This window comes from Chiloscyllium punctatum, chromosome 45 (genome assembly GCF_047496795.1).
Source record: "Chiloscyllium punctatum isolate Juve2018m chromosome 45, sChiPun1.3, whole genome shotgun sequence".
Lineage (NCBI taxonomy): Eukaryota > Metazoa > Chordata > Chondrichthyes > Orectolobiformes > Hemiscylliidae > Chiloscyllium > Chiloscyllium punctatum.
This window is the reverse complement of record NC_092783.1, coordinates 14,409,181-14,427,969: the sequence shown is the minus strand read 5'-3', so window position 1 is coordinate 14,427,969 and position 18,789 is coordinate 14,409,181. Positions and strand designations below refer to the sequence as shown.

The following is an 18,789-nucleotide window of genomic DNA, read 5'->3' as shown; positions in this document are numbered from 1 at the left end:
TGGACTCCCCCACCCCAGGGAAAAGAACTTTTGTATTTACCCTATCCACGCCCCTCATAATTTTGTAAACCTCTAGAAGGTCACCCCTCAGGTTCCCAAGCTCCATGGAAAATTGCCCCAGTCTATTCAGCCCCTCACTGTAGCTCAAACCCTCCATCCCTGGCAATATCCTTGTAGATCTTTTCTGAATCCTTTCAAGTTTCTTCCTTAGCATGGAGACCAGAATTGCATGCAGTATTCTAAAAATGACCAATAAATATGCACTGACCAATAAAGGCAAGCATACCAAATGCCTTCACCATTATCCTGCTGACCTTGGACTCCACTTTCAAGCAACTATGAACTTACACTTTGTTCAGCAACACTCCCCACGAACTTACCATTAAGTATATAATGATTTGCCTTTGCAAAATGCAGCACCTCACATTTATTTAAATTAAACTCCATTTTGGGGAGCAGAGGGATACAGATGCTTAGGAATTGGGTGACTGGTTTAGACAGTAGATTTGGATCAGCTCAGGCTTGGAGGGCTGAAGGGCCTGTTCCTGAGCTGTAAATTTTCTTTCTTTGTTCTTTGTTCTTTGTTTTTTGCCACTCCTTGGCCCATTGGCCCAACTGATCAAGATCTCATTATATTCTGAGGTAACCTTCTTTACTGTCCTCTACATCCATTCTAGAGAAGATGCAAAACTTGGCCTACTCTTAGGAAATAAGGCAAGGCAAGCAGTGGCCATAATTCAACTAATCTTAAAATAGTGATGGAAAAGGATAGATTGGATCTAAAAGTTAAAGTTCTAAGTTGGAAGAAGGGCAATTTTGATGGTATTAGGCAAGAACTTTCAAAAGTTGTTTGGGGGTGGAGATTCGCAGGTAAAGGGATGGCTGGAAAATGGGATGTCTTCAAAAATGAGATAAAGAGAGTCTACAGAAACGCGTTCTTGTCAGGGTGAAGGGCAAGGCTGGTAGGTGTAGGGAATGCTGGATGATTAGAGAAATTAAGGTTTCGTTCAAGAGTAAGAAGGAAGCATATGTCAGGTATAGACAACAGAGATTGAGTGATTCCCTCGAAGAGTATAAGGGCAGTAGGAATATACTCAAAAGAGAAATTGGGGGGCAAAAAGGAGACATGTGATAGCTTTGGCAAATAGGGTTAAGGAGAATCCAAAGAGATTCCACAATACATTAAGGACAAAAGAGTAACTAGGGAGAGAATTGGATCACTTAAAGATCAGCAAGGCAGCCATTATTTGGAACCGCAGGAGATAGGGGCAGATACTGAATGAATACTTTGCATCAGTGGTTACTATGGAGAAGTATATAGAGGATAGAGAACGTGGTGAAATAAATAGAGGAACTTCGATTATCCAAACGAAATGGGCAGGTACTATTTCATTTGGATAATTATTATTCGATTTTTTTTACCTTAAATAAGGGAAGCCATACTGATCTAATGCTGTGCTCTACCCATAGAATTTGCTCAAACCTATCCTTTTAATGAGTCTGCTATTTAAACTAAACAAACTAATCTTTGCATTCTGCAACTTACAAGTTAAACTGGGAAGGACTTACCGTCACATAAAACTGTATATAAAATCGCAGCATTAAACAAGGTTTCGAACAGCTTCTGAATCACAAGAGCATTTGTCAGTTTCCAGGAGCTCAGTGTAAAGATGGAAAGACAGAAGCACTGCCTCGCATGTGTGTTTACGTTCTCGGCCATTTTTTTTCATGAATGGCCCAGTAATATGACGGGAATACCCTGAATTGTAAAACATTTACTTTTGCAAAGGGCTGTGTAACTAACCCTTACCTAAAAAAATCCAGTCGCTGATGCTTGAGCTGCTTGTGTTTCTTTGTTTTTTGCCAGCATTTTCACTTGTTCTTCAGGACAATCAAATCGAATACACTTACCTCTTTGATGTAACGTTTTTGCAGAACCTTGAAATCTTCTTTGAGTAATCTCAAATTTGGATAATCAGTATTCAGATAATTGAGGTTCCTCTGTAGCAACATCTTGAAAACTGTCCACATTACAGGGGAGGAGGTGCTGAACATCTTGAAATGCATAAAGGTGGATAAATCCCCAGGACCTAATCAGGCATGCCTTTGAACTCTATGGGAAGCTAGGGAAGTGATTGCTGGACCCCTTGCTTAGAAATTTGTTTCATTGATAGTCACAAGTGAGGTGCTGGAAGACTGGAGGTTGGCTAACATGATGCAACTACTTTAGAAAGGTGGTAAGAAAAACTCAGAGAACAACAGACTGATGAGCCTGACATATATAAATGTCGAAAAGCAGCGGACCCAGCACTGATCCCTGTGGCACACCGGTGGTCATAGGCCTCCAGTCTGAAAAGTAACCCTCCACCACCACCCTCTGTCTTCTACCTTCAAGCCTGTTCTGTATCCAAATGTCTGGTTCTCCCTGTATTCCATGTGATCTAACCTTTCTAACCAGTCAACCAGGAGGAGCCTTTTCAAATGTGTTACTGAAGTCTATATAGATAACGTCCACCACTCTGCCCTCATCAATCCTCTTCATTACTTCTTCAAAAAACTCAATCAAGTTATTGATACATGATTTCCATGTTGATTATCCCTAATCAGTCCTTGCCTTTCCAAATACAAGCAAAATCTGTCCCTCAGGATTCCCTCCAAGAACATGCCCATCACCGATGTCAGGCTCACCAGTCTTTTATTCCCTGGCTTTTTCTTACCACATTTCTTAAGTAGTGGCACAATGTTAGCCAACTTCCAGTCTTCCAGCACCGCGCTGGTGGCTATCAATGACACAAATATCTCAGCAAGGGACCCAGCAATCAATTCCCTAGCTTCCACAGAGTTATAAGGTACACCTGATCAGGTCCTGGGGATTTATCCACCTTTATGCATTTTAAGACATACAGCACCTCCACCCCTGAAATATGGTCAGTTTTTAAGATGTTGCTATTTATTTCCCCACATTCTTTACCTTCTGTATTGTTCTCCACAGTAAACACTGATGTAAAGTACTCATTTAGTTTCTATTCCCATCCCCTGCAGTTCCACACATCGGCTGCCTTGCTGATCTTTAAGGGGCCCTATTCTCTCCCTAGAAACTCTTTTGTCCTGAATGCATTTGTGGAATCCCTTTCATTTGTCCTTAACCCTATCTACCAAAGCTATCACATGTCCCCTTTATGCCCCCCTGATTTCTCTTTTGAGTATATTCCTAATGCCCTTAAACTCTTCGAGGGAATCACTCAATCTCCGCTGTCAATACCTGACATATGCTTCCTTCTTATTCTTGAACGAAACTTCAATTTCTCTAATCATCCAGCATTCCCTACATCTACCAGTCTTGCCCTTCACCCTGACAAGAATGCGTTTCAGTCGACACTCTTTATCTCATTTTTGAAGACATCCCATTTTCCAGCCATCCCTTTACCTGTGAACATCCACCCCAATTAACCTTTGAAAGTTCTTGCCTAAAACTGTCAAACTTGGCCTTTTTCCAATTTAGAACTTTAACTTTTAGATCCAATCTATCCTTTTCCATCACTATTTTAAAATTAATTGAACAATGGTCACTGACCCTAAAGTGCTCCCCCACTGACACCTCAGTCACCTGCCCTGCTTTATTTCCCAAGTGTAGGTCAAGGTTTGCACCTTCTCTAGTAGGTACATCCACATACTGAATCAGAAAATTGTCTTGTACACACTTGACAAATTCCTCTCCATCCAAGCCCTTAGCGGTATGGCAGTCCCAGTCTATGTTTGGCAAGTTAAAATCCCCTTCCACTGACACCCTCCTTCGACTGACTGAACTGGTCCTCACCCTGAACAACTTCTCCTTCCAATCCTCCCACTTCCTCCAAACCAAAGGAGTAGCCATATCCACCCGCATGGGCCCCAGCTATGCCTGCCTCTTTGTTGGATATGTGGAACAGTCCATCTTCCGCAGCTACACTGGCACCACCCCACACCTTTTCCTCCGCTACATCGATGACTGTATCGGCGCTGCCTCGTGCTCCCACGAGGAGGTTGAACAGTTCATCCACTTTACCAACACCTTCCACCCCGACCTCAAATTCACCTGGACCATCTCAGACTCCTCCCTCCCCTTCCTAGACCTTTCCATTTCTATCTCGCGTGACCGAATCAATACCGACATTTACTATAAACCGACCGACTCTCACAGCTACCTAGACTACACCTCCTCCCACCCTGCCCCCTGTAAAAATGCCATCCCATATTCCCAATTCCTTCGTTTCCGCCGCATCTGCTCCCAGGAGGACCAGTTCCAAAACCGTACAACCCAGATGGCCTCTTTCTTCAAGGACCGCAATTTCCCCCCAGACGTGATCGATGATGCCCTCCACCGCATCTCATCCATGTCCCGCTCCTCCGCCCTTGAGCCCCGCCCCTCCAACCGCCACCAGGACAGAACCCCACTGGTCCTCACCTACCAACCCACCAACCTCCATGTCCAGCGTATCATCCGCCGTCATTTCCACCACCTCCAAATGGACCCCGCCACCAGGGATATATTTCCCTCCCCTCCCCTATCAGCGTTCCGAAAAGACCACTCCCTCCGTGACTCCCTCGTCAGGTCCACACCCCCCACCAACCCAACCTCCACTCCCGGCACCTTCCCCTGCAACCGCAAGAAATGCAAAACTTGTGCCCACACCTCCCCCCTTACCTCCCTCCAAGGCTCCAAGGGATACTTCCATATCTGCCACAAATTCACCTGCACCTCCACACACATCATCTATTGCATCCGCTGCACCTGATGTGGCCTCCTCTATATTGGGGAGACAGGCCGCCTACTTGCGGAATATTTCAGAGAACACCTCTGGGACACCCGGACCAACCAACCCAACCACCCCGTGGCTCAACACTTCAACTCCCCCTCCCACTCCACCAAGGACATGCAGGTCCTTGGACTCCTCCATCGCCAGATCATAGTAACACGACGGTTGGAGGAAGAGCACCTCATCTTCCGCCTAGGAACCCTCCAACCACAAGGGATGAACTCAGATTTCTCCAGTGTCCTCATTTCCCCTCCCCCCACCTTGTCTCAGTCAAATCCCTCGAACTCAGCACTGCCTTCCTAACCTGCAATCTTCTTCCTGACCTCTCTGCCCCCACCCCACTCCGGCCTATCACCCTCACCTTGACCTCCTTTCACCTATCGCATTTCCAACGCCCCTCCCCCAAGTCCCTCCTCCCTACCTTTTATCTTAGCCTGCTGGACACACTTTCCTTATTCCTGAAGAAGGGCTTATGCCCAAAACGTCGATTCTCCTGTTCCTGGGATGCTGCCTGACCTGCTGCGCTTTTCCAGCAACACATTTTCAGCTCTGATCTCCAGCATCTGCAGTCCTCACTTTCTCCTCCAAGTTAAAATCCCCTACCATAATCACCCAATGATTCTCATAGATAACTGAGTTCTCCTTACAAATTACTCTATATTTTAATGATAAACTGACCATATTGGATACAATGTTCATACACTTTGCACTCCAAGCATAATATCATAAGTTGTAATCATAAATAAATTGTAAACAACGGGGAGAAAATTGTGGTGGGAGTAAAATTGATGACTAAACATTTCTGAAGGCATAGGTATTCCCAGAAAATACTCGTCCCTATTAAATAAGAAGGTTCTCAGTGTTGGATCATTCATCTGTGACATTCATCCACAATAGTAAGTGTCCTTGATATTTCAAGGTTTAGTTTATTAAAATTTCTTTCTTCTTCCCCGATCTGAATGAGTTAATCAGTATTAAATTCAATTCTAGTATTCATTTTACATTGATCAGAAAAGTCATTTACTCTAAAAGTTGTCTCATCATCTGCCCTGTTTGAATTATTCAAATAGTTTTTTTGGCAATTCCACATTAACATTTCACCTTTGGATCATTACAAGTCCCCTGATAGCTTAAACAACCCGATTGGTGGTTATGAAATTCCTGCGTAATCTGCTTGTTGATCTTTGACTCTCATCTGCTGCATTTTCCATGTGACTTTGTTTGGGAAAAAGCTTGTTTTGAGAACCGGTGGTTAGTATCAGCATTCTGTGTTTCAGGTTGTGAAGCTGTGCACATTCCATTAGATTTGACGGTGATTAAGCACTGAAGTCTGCAAAATCTAATTCTTGGCTATTTTTCACAAGGTACGTCCGTTTATTTACTGCTTGCCTGTCAGAATTAAGAACCAATTGGTTACTGAAAAAAGTGTTGCTAGAATCTCATTCACTATGGTTCTGTATTGCAATATTTGAAATCTATGAAATTGGATAATGACTTCATTGTTTATCTGATAACTGCAAGTATGCAAAATCTGTAGGATCTCCAAAATAATTTTGGTCAGTCTACCACAGTAGTCTCAGCTGAAGAAAAGGTCATGATGTAAATTGGCCCTTCACAATTTATCTTACTTTGTGAAATTCTTGTTGGAGGAAGTAGTTTCACATTTAATTGGAAGTTCTAAACTAAACCCAGTTACATTGGAGCAACTCTGAAACAACTTGTCTTATACAAATGTACAAGTTATGATCATTCTACAGGTTTTGCTTCGAAATAAACTTGGAAGAAAAACGAATGTAACAGGTGCAGGTATATTAGTTAGGTATTCCTTTCACTGTAGTCAGTTGTTTCTTTGAAGAAAAATTTCATAAATTCATCGAGTCACAGAATCCCTACAGTGGAAGCACGCCATTCGGCCCATTGAGTCCACATTGACCCTCCAAAGAGTGCCCCACCCAGACCCACCACCGTACCCTATCTCCATAACCCCACATTTACCATGGCTAATTCACCTAGCCTACACTTCCCTGGACACTAGGGGCAAAAATATAGAGAGGGGTTTGATATAAAGGGGAAGGCTGCATGGCTGGGGCTTTTTTCCCTGGACCATCAGAGCCTGTTGGGTGACCTTATAGAGGTTTATAAAATCATGAGCATGGACAGGGCGAATACTCATGGTCTTTTCCCAAGGGTGGCGAGTACAAAACTAGAGGGCATAGGTTTAAGGTGAGGGGGAAAGATTTAAGAAGGACTTAAGGGGCAACATTTTCACACAGGGTGTGCATGGAAGGATTGAGCTGCCAGAGAAAGTGGTAGAGGCAGGTACAGTTACAACATTTAAAAAACATTTGGACAGGTACATGAATAGGAAATGTTTAGAGGGGTATGGGGTAAGCACAGATAAGTGGGACAAGTTTAGTTTAGGAAATCTGGTCAGCATGGATAAGTTGAACTGAAAGGTCTGTTTCTGTGCTGTATGATTCTGTAACTTTGTCTGAGGAAAGAAAGTAAAATTAGCTGAAAATAGGCCTTTACCTTCTGTCATGATGAGAAATACTTTAATTAAGAGAGTAAGTTATGAAAAACAAAATGGAACAGCTCAGCAGGTCTGGCACCATCTATGGAGAGAAATCAGAGTTAATGCATTGAGTCCAGTGACCCTTCCTCCGAAGTGCTAAGTAAGTTGTCAACTTTTACGTACAAATCTGTGAGCTGAAGAGCAGTCTGTGGGTGTATTAGGGAAAAAAATGATCCATTTTGTTTTCTTTGCCAGGAATACTATGACCTGCATTTCCACATTTAATAAATAGCTGTTATCCTGGATTTCTCACTGTTCTAGTTCATCTGGGAATGATTCATTATAAACCTGCTAACCTATGCTTTGTTATACTTAATGGAAATTTTCTATTGTTCTTCTGGAGGTAACCAAACTATTCTTTAAGAGTAGCTGGAGCATGATACTGCTATAACATCATTCACATTCTATTTATTTCTAACTTTACTTGCAATTTAAACTTGCTGTCTCTATTTGCTCTGCATTAATGCTTAGTTAAGTTGATTATAGTTGCCATCTGCCTATTTGTTTTTATTTTAAAGCATCATTCATGGGATCTGGGCTTTGCTGGCTAGGCTAGTTTTTCTTGCATATCCCTCATGCCTAGGTAAAGGTGAAGCTGAGCTACCTTCCTAAACATATCCTTGGGTTGTGGAGACATCCACAGTGCTGTTAGGAAGGAAATTCCGGAGTGTTGACTCAATGACAGTGAAGGAATGATATAATTCCAAGTGTGGATGGTGTGTGGCTTTAGAAGTTGCAGGTGATGGTGTTGCCATCACTGCTATTGTTCTCCTAGGTGGTAAAAGTGCAGGTTTGAAAGCACTCAAGGGGGTAAATATTGAATGTGGTAGCTAGCGTGTTGATCAAGTAGGCTGCTGTGATCTGGATGGTGTCCTGCTTCTGGAGTATTGTTAGAGTTGCACCCATCCAAGCAAGAGGAAATCACACACCTACCTTGTGCCTTGTAGACAGACACAGGGAGAAAGGTGAGTTTTTTGCCATAGAATTTCTCGGTTGTAACCTACTTTTGAAGCTGCAGTATTTATATGGCTTGTCCAGTTCAGATTCTGGTCAATGGTAGCCCAAGGATATTGATAATGGGGGATTAGTGATAGTAATGAATATTAAGGGATGACATTTATATTCTCTCCTTTTGGAGATGGCCATTGCTTGACACTTGTGACACAAATGTTACTTGCTACTTGCCAGCCCAAGCCTGAATGTTGGCCATGTCTTACTGCAAACGTAAGAGATGCCTGCAAGAAGTGGTAACCAACTGACCTATTTAAAGGCCTAAGAAGGATATTTAATGGAGACCAACTTGAATTCTTGTGCTGGCCTCAGGTCCCCAAAGATAGCAGAGGGCAGTTTAGTTGTTTTGAGGCAGTATCCCTGTGGTAGACTGGGGGACCAACACTCCAGGACGGTTTAAGAGGCCCCACTCCCTGCCTGCTAAATGCAGCAGCTGAAGGCCACGTTATGCAGAGACTGTCCCTTAACCAGTGGTGGCTTGGTTTATGAATCTATTTTTAAATTTAACTGTTTGGAGGGAGGATGCAGGTTCCTAGAGTTTGGATAGAATCTGAGTGACCATTTCTTAGTTTAGAAATCTGAATTCCCTTTGCATCTGATGTCAGAATTCAGAAGATGACATTGAAAATCCTGTCCTATTTCTTGATGTGAAGAGATGAAATCTTCAAGGAAGATAAGAATATTGTAATGATATGGCTAAACAAAATCCCTAGATGACTACCACTGTTGTAACTGTTGGTCACCATAAGGTAGATTTGTTACCAACATCCTTTCTTTTTAGGTTGAGATCTGCAGGATCAGCTTTTTCTTGTGTAGTAGAGGAAAACCATTAGGCAACAAGAAGAGGCTTTTGACTTAAACAGGATGTATTTTATTACATGATTGGAATCGGGTACAAATTACAGTGGTATGATAAATATTGTCACTGAGACTTTGAGGCATGGTGGCTCAGTGGTTAGCACTGCTGCCTCACAGCACCAGGGTCCCAGGTTCGATTCTGCATGGGTTTCCTCCAGGTACTCCAGTTTCATCCCACAGTCCAAAGATGTGCAGGTCAGGTGAATTGGCCATGCTAAATTGCCCATCGTGCTTGGTGCATTAGTCAGAGGGAAATGGGTCCGGGTGGGTTACTCTTCGGAGGGTCGGTGTGGACTTGTTGGGCCAAAGGGCCTGTTTCCACAGTCTTACCTCCTTTGGGATTCCTACGTGTTCTACCTTTCCTCATCTAAGCCCTTATGACCTCTCAGATTGGGTGGGGTTTAATGCAGCTTTCACATTAACTACGTCAGAAGCATTTTCTTATACATCTCTTTTCTGCGCCTCCACCTCCCCCCCCCCCCCCCCCCCCCACACCTTTGATCCCCAAACTTTGATACCTGTAATTAACATTTATATGTTCATGTATACGCAAGTAAAAGAAGAGTGCAGGACAGTATTTATTTCTTGTACTAGTTTTTCTGCACTGCTTTTATCTTTCCCATTATTTTTACCTGTTGCTGCTGCTTTATGGGCTTTTGTCCTAGTTGATAGTGTTGCCTTAAGAACTATAGGCCAGGCATCTACAAATTGCAGGGTTGTTGGATAGATTTCTGCCTGCAGATGGCGGTTGTATCAAAAGAATGATGGCAACACATTGGCTTCACTCTACAAGCCAAATTTGGAGACATGGAATGCAAGAACTAAGGTCTGGATACAGATAGGTCTCCTTAATATAGAAAGCAGATTTTGAATTTTCAAGCTATATTGGATTCTAGGAGAGCTGTGCTTTCAAAGCATTGGACTTTTTAAAAAATGGATCAGCAACCTGTTATTGTCCTTTTTAAAGACAGAGCAAGAGAAACAAAGAAACAATAAAGTTAGGTGCAGGAGCAGGCCTTTGAGCCAGTATCACAATTCAATATGATCATGGCTGATCACACAATCTCAATATCCCATTCCTGTTTTCTTTCCATATCTCTTGATCTCTTTAGCTGAAAGGGCCATGTCCAGCTCCCTCTTGAATCTATCTAATGAACTGCCCCCAACAGCTTCCTGTGGGAGAGAATGGCTGTGTCCTGAGTGGCTAATCCCTTAGTCTTAAAATGTAACCCCTAGTTTTGGACTTACTCAACACCAGGAATTTTCCTCCTTCATCTAGTTTGTCCAGTCCCATCAAGTTTTTATGTTTCTGAGATTGCTCTGATACTACTTAATTACAGCGAGCACAAGCACAGACAATCCAGTCTTTCTTCATATGTCAATCCTGCCATCCTGGGAATGTGCCTGGTGAACCTTTGTTGGACTCCATCAACAGCAAGAATGTCCTTCCTCAGACAAGGGGACCAAAACTGTGTGCAAATTGCTCACTGTGCAGCCTTTCGTTTTGTTTGTACTTGTAAGTTCAGCCTTTTTGCTTTTAAGAAAAGAGACTCTTTGAAGTCTCTTGTATCTTGAAAGAACTTAAATTTTCAGCTCTGACTAATTTTCACAGTGCCCTTCCTTTTTTAAATCCCCAAGACTCATATCCTCTCAATGGTCCGACGTTGTCAATACAATCAAATTTAATTGGTTTTTGGTAACCTGGGCATAATTTTACATTCAAATCTGGTTGCTTTAACATTAAAACACAGCCCCAAGCTAATGGTTACATCTTATCAATTCTCAGCACTCTCTGCACCTGTCAGCTATTCCCAGACATGCATGCTGTCAATCTCTCAGCTCAAATGCACCCTCTCTCTCCCTTTCAACTTTGTAACAATTTGGGAAGTATGCGAATGTTTGGAACTTCTTTAATTTAAAAAAATATCCCAAGAAAGAGGAAAGGTTCAAATAAACCTGTGGTAGGAAATCTGTGATAATTAGATATGTGAGGGTAACAATTGCAGGAGGAAAACCACAAGAATGCCAGGATAGCAGAAGTGATATAAGAACAAAGATAGGTTATCTAATGCTGGAACCCTATGAGATTCCGGGGACGTCAACAGTGAGGAGTTATTCTTTACGAACTTAGGTGTTGGATGAGTTTTCTGCTCATTGGCTGAGCTTTAGGAAATCAGTTTGGATGTTGTGTAAAAACTGTAACATTTTACCTGTCTGTATTTTTGATTGTGGACTGCAATGGGAAAAGGACTGTTTTAAAAAACCAAGGATTATGGAAGGGATTGCTCCACTTTTAAAAAGATATTTACTGAAATTCATTCAAAGTGGTGTTTACACTTTTGCTTTGGAACCAACTTTTCCCACAGCCTGAACAGATGGGTTGGCTCTAGGTTGGCATTGTGAGATTCAGCCAGTAGCAAATACTTGCTTGGTTTTATTAGGTTGTGAACAGCTGTAGGTGATAAAGACCATCTGCTTTCCAACAATTATGTAGTTGGTTCCTGGGCAGCTGAATAGCTTGTGGGTGTGAATGATATTTCCAGAAGCCTTTGGACCTCTGGAAGGGGAGATATTGTGTATCTCTGCAGTACAAGATATCCAAAGCATGAAGAAAGTTAGTTGTCTTCCCCATCAGTTGCAAGTAACCTATTGTTTATAACTACTAAGTAAGACATTTTATAAATTGTGAATCAATCATCTGTGCCTTGCATGGAAGTGAAAAGTAGGGAAAAGACTGAAGAATGACAAGACCAAGCAAAAAAAAAAATCACCTCAATGAACGTTATGGATAGGAACCCATGAATTGTCTTCCTATTTCTTTGCCTTCATTCAAACTGTAAGATTGAGTATTTTAAGGAAGTTACAGTTTTAACAATTAGAAATATGTTGACAGTTCAAAATCATGTATCTATAGGTAGAATCCATTTATTTGTAACAGATAATAATACTTGTTAGGTTCAGAAACCTGGTCTGTGCTTTCTGTTTGCCTGGGTCCAAATAGACAGGTAAATTGAGAAATTTTTCATACTTTGATTAAAATCTTTAACTTTTTGTGATGACTCCAGGAATAGTGAGGCTTGTTTTCCAGCGTGCTATCCCTTTGAGGCATGACATGTCATATAGTACTGCTGTTGAACATATCTTGGTTAACAAGAAGGACTGATATTAATCTGAGTTCATTATCTTTGAAAGAGTTATCCAATTAGTATTATTTCTTTGCCTTTGCCCATAACCTGGCATTTACTTGCCCCTCCAATTACTACAGGGTGCTTTAATTAAAGTTGGATTGCATTTCTGAAACTCTCAATATTTAAGTGAAAAGATGTCAAGTGAAGTGTAATTTCCCACACAAATCAATGATAATGCTCAAGTTAGGGTCAATTTTTGCCAGGGAAAACTTATGTAAAAGTTGAAATATTGTCACATAACATTAACACTCTGCATTGCTAGCTGAAATAACTGGCAAAACAAATTATTGAATGCAACAAATGCTGTATAAATTCAAATTAGACAATACTCACTAGTTTCTCTTAAGCAATCCCTTTGTCTTAGGATAACTTGCTTCCACTCTTGATAGGTTTTGAGATGGCCAGTAAGTCCAATACTCAACACATGTGGAATGTGTTGCTTGGAAGGGCAATATATTTGTGTTGATGCCTTCCCAAATTAACCTTGTCTCATTTTCATTTGGTCACTAAGTTGTTGGAGATGTTTGACATATTCAGAAGTGCTCGAGAACATCCCTAAAGCATTTCAGTGGAGGTGAACTTAGAGGCTCATTCATGGATATTTTGGCTTGGTTGAAAACTATGGTGGTGCAGCACCCTTTTTATCATTGGGTTTTGAGGATCTTTAAAACGATGGGTTTCAAATTTAAAGCAACAGGTGGCAGTGAGATCCTGATGCAATTAATGGGATGATAGGTCAGAATCACTAAAATCTTTTCTGAAAAAAACATTGCCAAGGACTGTTGGGCAGTTCGCTTTTTTTTTGCTTTTCCCATTACATCCCTAAAATTTACTAGCATAATTGATTCTTCTGCTTGCTTTGGCATTGTGCTTTGATTTCAACAATCAGACCACTTTTTATTTATCTGTTTAGGTTTCCTTGGGTTGGTAACATCATTTCCATCACCTTGTCTGTGATTTGGAAAACTTTCTTCTTCTTTGTCAAAACTCAAGTGGATGGTGGTGTTTCAGCAACATCTTCTTCAGCTCATTGATTCTTAAGCTGCATCTGTTCAACAATTCTTCTGCATAGAATCGAATAGTTGCACCAGGTCAGCTCTGTCTGGATCAAAGCAAGCCTGCCTCTGCAAGGTCATGATTTCATGCTGAATCTTGGTCAATATCATTAGGCCAATGGCACTCTGGTTACAATTTCCATCATATACTGTTCAGGCACGTCACCATGACTTCTTCCCAATCAAGTGCAACATTGTCAATGCCCTTGAGAGTACTGATGTCTAGCCACCATTTTCTGACAGTGCATTATTGCCATTTGTTGCCTTGATAGGAGAAACTACTGTGGAAGTTGTAGGCCTTGAATGTGCTCTTGCTCCCTTATCCATGGGCTCAATGAAGTTATGTTCATGAGTAGGAAAAGCACGTTCACATTTTCAACAACTTCCTTGAGGCTGATGGGCTGACATAGACAATTATCTAATAGGAAGCAATATTTTGTCTGGCACAATATGCTTATAGGCAGTGATGGCAATCTGAAAAAATGACTCCTGAAAAGAAAAACCCCATCATCCAGGTTTTTTATTTGAGCGCCAATTGATACTCAGATGCACCTAGGAATAACTCCTTAATGTCCATGGTGACCCAGTTTGGTTCACCACTCAGAGCTTAAAATCGCCTGAAGCATTCCGACCAAGCATAAGGGACAGGTAATCTTTGACAGTTTTGTCTTTTCTACTCTTAAAATATATATTCACTGGGGTACAGGTTTCATAAATATTGAAATCTTGTTTTTGATGTTAAAAATCACACAACACTAGGTTATAGTCCAACAGATTTATTTAGGAGCGCTGCTCCTTCATCAGGTGGTTGTGGAGAATAAGATCGTAAGACATAGAATTTGTGGCAAAAGTTTACAATGTGATGCAACTGAAATTATATGATGATCTATCATTCCCCTAGTCAGCGTCCCTTTTCTTCATTCATCTTGTATACTCCAGTAGGTCATGTGTGTTTTACCTGATCATCATCAATGATCTCATCTTCCTGTCTGACTGTTGAAACCTTTGGATTCTAGTGAATTTTGAGAAGATTTGTAGCTTAGGTTGAGGTTCTGGATGTAAGTTTGCTCGCTGAGCTGGAACGTTTGTTTTCAGATGTTTCGTCACCATACTAGGTAATATCATCAATGAGCCTTCGGTGATATGGCCCGCTTTTTATTTATGTGTTTAGGTTCCTTGGGTTGGTGACATCATTTACTGTGGTGATGTCATTTTCAGTTCTTTTTCTCAGGGGTGGTAAATGGGATCCAAGTCAGTATGTTTGTTGTTAGAGTTCTGGTTGGAATACTATGCTTCTAGGAATTGTCATGCGTGCCTATGTTTGGCCTGTCCTAGGATGGATGTGTTGTCCAAGTCGAAGTGGTGTCCTTCCTTATAGGTATGTAAAGCTACTAATGAGAGTGGGTTATGTCTTTTTGTGGCTAGTTGATGTTCATGTATTCTGGTGGCTAGTTTTTTACCTGTTTGTCCAATGTAGTGTTTATTACAGTTCTTACAAGGTATTTTTTAAAGGATATTAGTTTTGTGTGTTGTCTGTATAGAGTCTTTCAAGTCAATTAGCTGCTGTTTTATTGTGTTAGTGGGATTGTGGGCTACCATGATGCCAAGAAGTCTGATTGGTCTAACAGTCATTTCCGAGATGTCTTGATGTAGGGGAGAGTGGCTAGAGTTCCTGGTTGCGTTTCGTCTGCTTGTTTGGGTTTGTTGCTGAGAAATTAGTGGACTGTGTTCATTGGGTACCCGTTCTTTTTGAATACCCTGTATAGGTGATTTTCCTCTGCGCTCTGTAGTTCCTCTGTGCTGCAGTGTGTTGTGGCTCATTGAAATAATGTTCTAATGCAGCTTCGTTTGTGGATGTTGGGATGATTGCTTCTGCATTTGATCCTTATGTGTTGTTTTCCTTTAGACGCTGGTTTGAGGTTTCCATTAGCTGTTTGCTCTACTGCGACATCTAGGAATGGCAGTTTGTTGTTGGTTTCCACCTCTTCAGTGAGTTTTATGCCAGTGGGGGTATTGTTGATTGTCTTGAAGGTCTCCTCTAATTTGCTTCATGTAGTGATGACAAAAATGTCATCCATTTAGCGGACCCAATGTTTAGTTTGGATGGTTGGCAGAGCTGTTTCTTCAAGCCTCTGCATTACTGCCTCTGCAAGGAACTTTGATATCAGAGATCCCATGGGAGTTCTGTTACTTTGTCTGCAGGTTTTGTTGTTGAAGGTAAAGTGTATGGTAAGGCATAGGTCCACGAGCTTGATGATATTGTCCTTGCTGATGAAGTTAGTGGTGTTTGATGAATGTCTCTTTGGTTCTTCTAATAGTTTAGTCAGTGTTTCCTTAGCCAGGTTGATAAAAATTGCTGTGAATAGGGCTGTTATGTCAAAGGAGACCACTATTTCTATCTTGGTGTCTTTGGTCTTCAGGAATTCTTGGGTGGAGTGGATGGAGTGACGTGAGTCTTCTACTAAGTGTTTTAGTCTTTGGTGTAGCTCCTTGGCTAACCTGTAAGTTGGTGTTCCAGGTATTGAGACTATGGGTCTGAGGGCGGCTCCAGGCTTGTGAATTTTGGGTAATCCCTCGAAGCATGATGTGTTGGATCCATCTGGTTTCATTTTTTGGAAGTCGGTCTTACTTATTTCTCTAGATTTCTGAAGTATTTTTGAGTAGGGCTGTGATTCGGTTCTCTAGTTATGGGGTCGGGTCTATCACCACTTGTTGGTAAGTAAGTATTGGTATTGCAAGCAGTGTTAGCTTTCTCAATGTTGTCTCTTTGATTTAAAATGACTGTCAAGCGTCCTTTGTCTGCAGATAAGATAACAATGTTTTTTATCTTTTTTTCGTCCTTCCAATGCTTTTCTTTCTTGTGTATTGAGTGAGTTTTCTTCCTTTTTCCTGCTTAATGTTGATGCGATTGTCTGTCTGACAGTTTGTTGGGTTTCTTCTGTGAGTTGGTTGTCTTTCAGTGTTGTTTGTAATGCTGCTAAGAAATGCAGTGAGCAAACTTACATCCAGAACCTCAACCTCAGTTACAAATTTTCTCAAAAATCGCTAATACCCATGGGTGCAATATGCTAAAACAGGCTCAAAAATGAGACACCAATGCCATCAACTAGCCACAAAAAGACATGACCCACTCTCACCAGTATCTTTACATACAGAAGAGGAAGGACACCGCTTCAACTGGGACAAAACATCCATCCTAGGACAAGCCAAACAGAGACACGCATGAGAATTTGTAAAAGCATGGCATTCCAACTGGAACTCTATCAGCAAACACATTGACTTGCATCCCATTTGCTTTCTCCCTGAGAAAAATAACAAGAAATGACATCACCACAGGAAATTATGTCACCACAGGAAATGATGTCATCAACCAAAGGAAACCTAAACACAGAAATAAAAAGCAAACCATAACACTAGTGCTTCACTGATAATGTTACCTAGTATGGAGACGAAACGTCTGAAAACAAACCTTCCACCTCAGTGAGCAAACATACATCCACCTTTGGATTGTATTATTGGATTATTGTAAATGGAAGAAATGAATTTTTAAGTTTCTCCAGGAGAATTATTTTCCTAAGGGCCTCATAACAATGGCCTTTAGTGTCCACATTCAATTACCAAAATTAACTTTCTGGATTCTCTCATTCTATATGTCAGTCCTGGCTGTTTCTGGAGGTTCCAAAACTTCTGCTGTGTGCCTAATGGGCCAATTTGTACATAAAGAGATTAGTCTGTGTTTTTTTTTGTTGCCATCTCAATCCATGGAAGCCTCCTCAAAATCTATGGCATAAGTTCCATGTGCACTGCCCCTCAACCAGTTTTCTTTTACGTGAGCAATGTTCAGTTTTCTTTTGATCAACTTATCTGTTTCACTATTTCTTCAAAGAACTTTAAAAAATCTCCATAACCCTTCCAACTAACTTTGGGAGGGCTTGCACAAATTTACAGTTCCCTATTGGGTCTTGAGCTGGAATCAGATCTTTTTATCAAAACATCCCTCTGACTCAGAAGTTTTATTCATTTTTTTAAGTTCCAGGCTTTCTTAATTGGAATACCATTTTCATACTCTTTCTTGTTTTATGCTTCTTCCTTTTTGCCTTTGCAATTCTAGTTCCTGTTTCTTAAATGATCTTCCTTTTTTCTTTTCTCTCTCTGAAGTACTTTTTCCTTTTCCTCTCAAGTCTTTTATTTTCCTTTTTCTGAAATTCTATCTCTATCTTTTGTTTATCCAGTTTTAATCTGTGCCAGTGTAGTCTTATCTTTCAATTAAATTCATTGCTTTGTCTCTCTTACTTCAATATTCAATATTTCTGGGCAATGATTTTAAATTTCAGGTTTCCTAGCCTGAGATCTAATAACTATCTGCAAGTGCTATAACACACTCAGCAAAATGCAATGGACAATCCTTTTCAAGAATCATAATCTATCACAAACTCCTGCATTAACTCATTTTCATCTAACGTAGCCATTTTGATAGTATAAACTAATGCACAAGAAACTGGTTCATCCTTTTTAGTTTCTTTTTAACGACACATCCAATTACACATAGAATCATAACGTCACCACAATGTGGAAGCAGACCATTTGGGCCCATCAGGTTGGCAGAACTCTCCGAAGAGCATCCCATGCAGACCCAGACCCAGACCGCTCACCTATTCCTATAATCCTGCACTTACTATGGCTACTGTATCTAACCTACACACCCCTAAATACTATGAGCAATTTAGTATGGCCAATCCACCTAACCAGCACATCTTTGAACTGTTGGAGGAAACCATGCAGACACAGAGGGAATTTGCAAACTCCACACAGTTGCCCTAGACTAGGATTGAACCCAGGTCCCTGGTGATGTGAGACAGCATTGTAACCACCACGCCATTATGGCGCCCAGTTTTCTAGCTTTTGGTTATCCTGAGGGTATTTATGTTACAACTGAGATTGGAAGAGTGTGCTGTTTCTCTCTCGCCCAATTATTTCACCAGTCATAGCTTAAAGTAAACGTTTCACCTAATTACCAATATGGGGAATTATACATTCAATAATTAGAATAAAAATATCTACAAACCAACTTTCTTTGATAAACAATAATATTATTGATTTGTCATAAAACACGACTTATTCAACAGAGATGCAAATTACATTAGCATAGAGCTTGAATATTTACCCGTCTAACACACAGGCACACTTGCATATATACAGTTCAGGTTTGAAATGGTCAAAATGACTTTCAGTGTCTTGGCATACAGTTGTCAATAAACACAGGCAGCTGTCACTCAGACCTTTCAGATGCAGTTTGTCCAGGAAAT

General features: G+C 41.0%; 1 protein-coding gene across 2 annotated transcripts in view; it reads left to right on the top strand.

The window, feature by feature from the left end:
* Positions 1-18,789, top strand: part of pacsin1b (protein kinase C and casein kinase substrate in neurons 1b) — a 343,930-nt gene that overhangs the window by 34,671 nt on the left and 290,470 nt on the right. For both annotated transcript variants that reach the window (XM_072563328.1, XM_072563327.1), the window contains exon 2: positions 6,074-6,160. The gene's annotated coding sequence lies outside the window, so the exon portion shown is untranslated. The remainder of the gene's footprint in view (positions 1-6,073; positions 6,161-18,789) is intronic.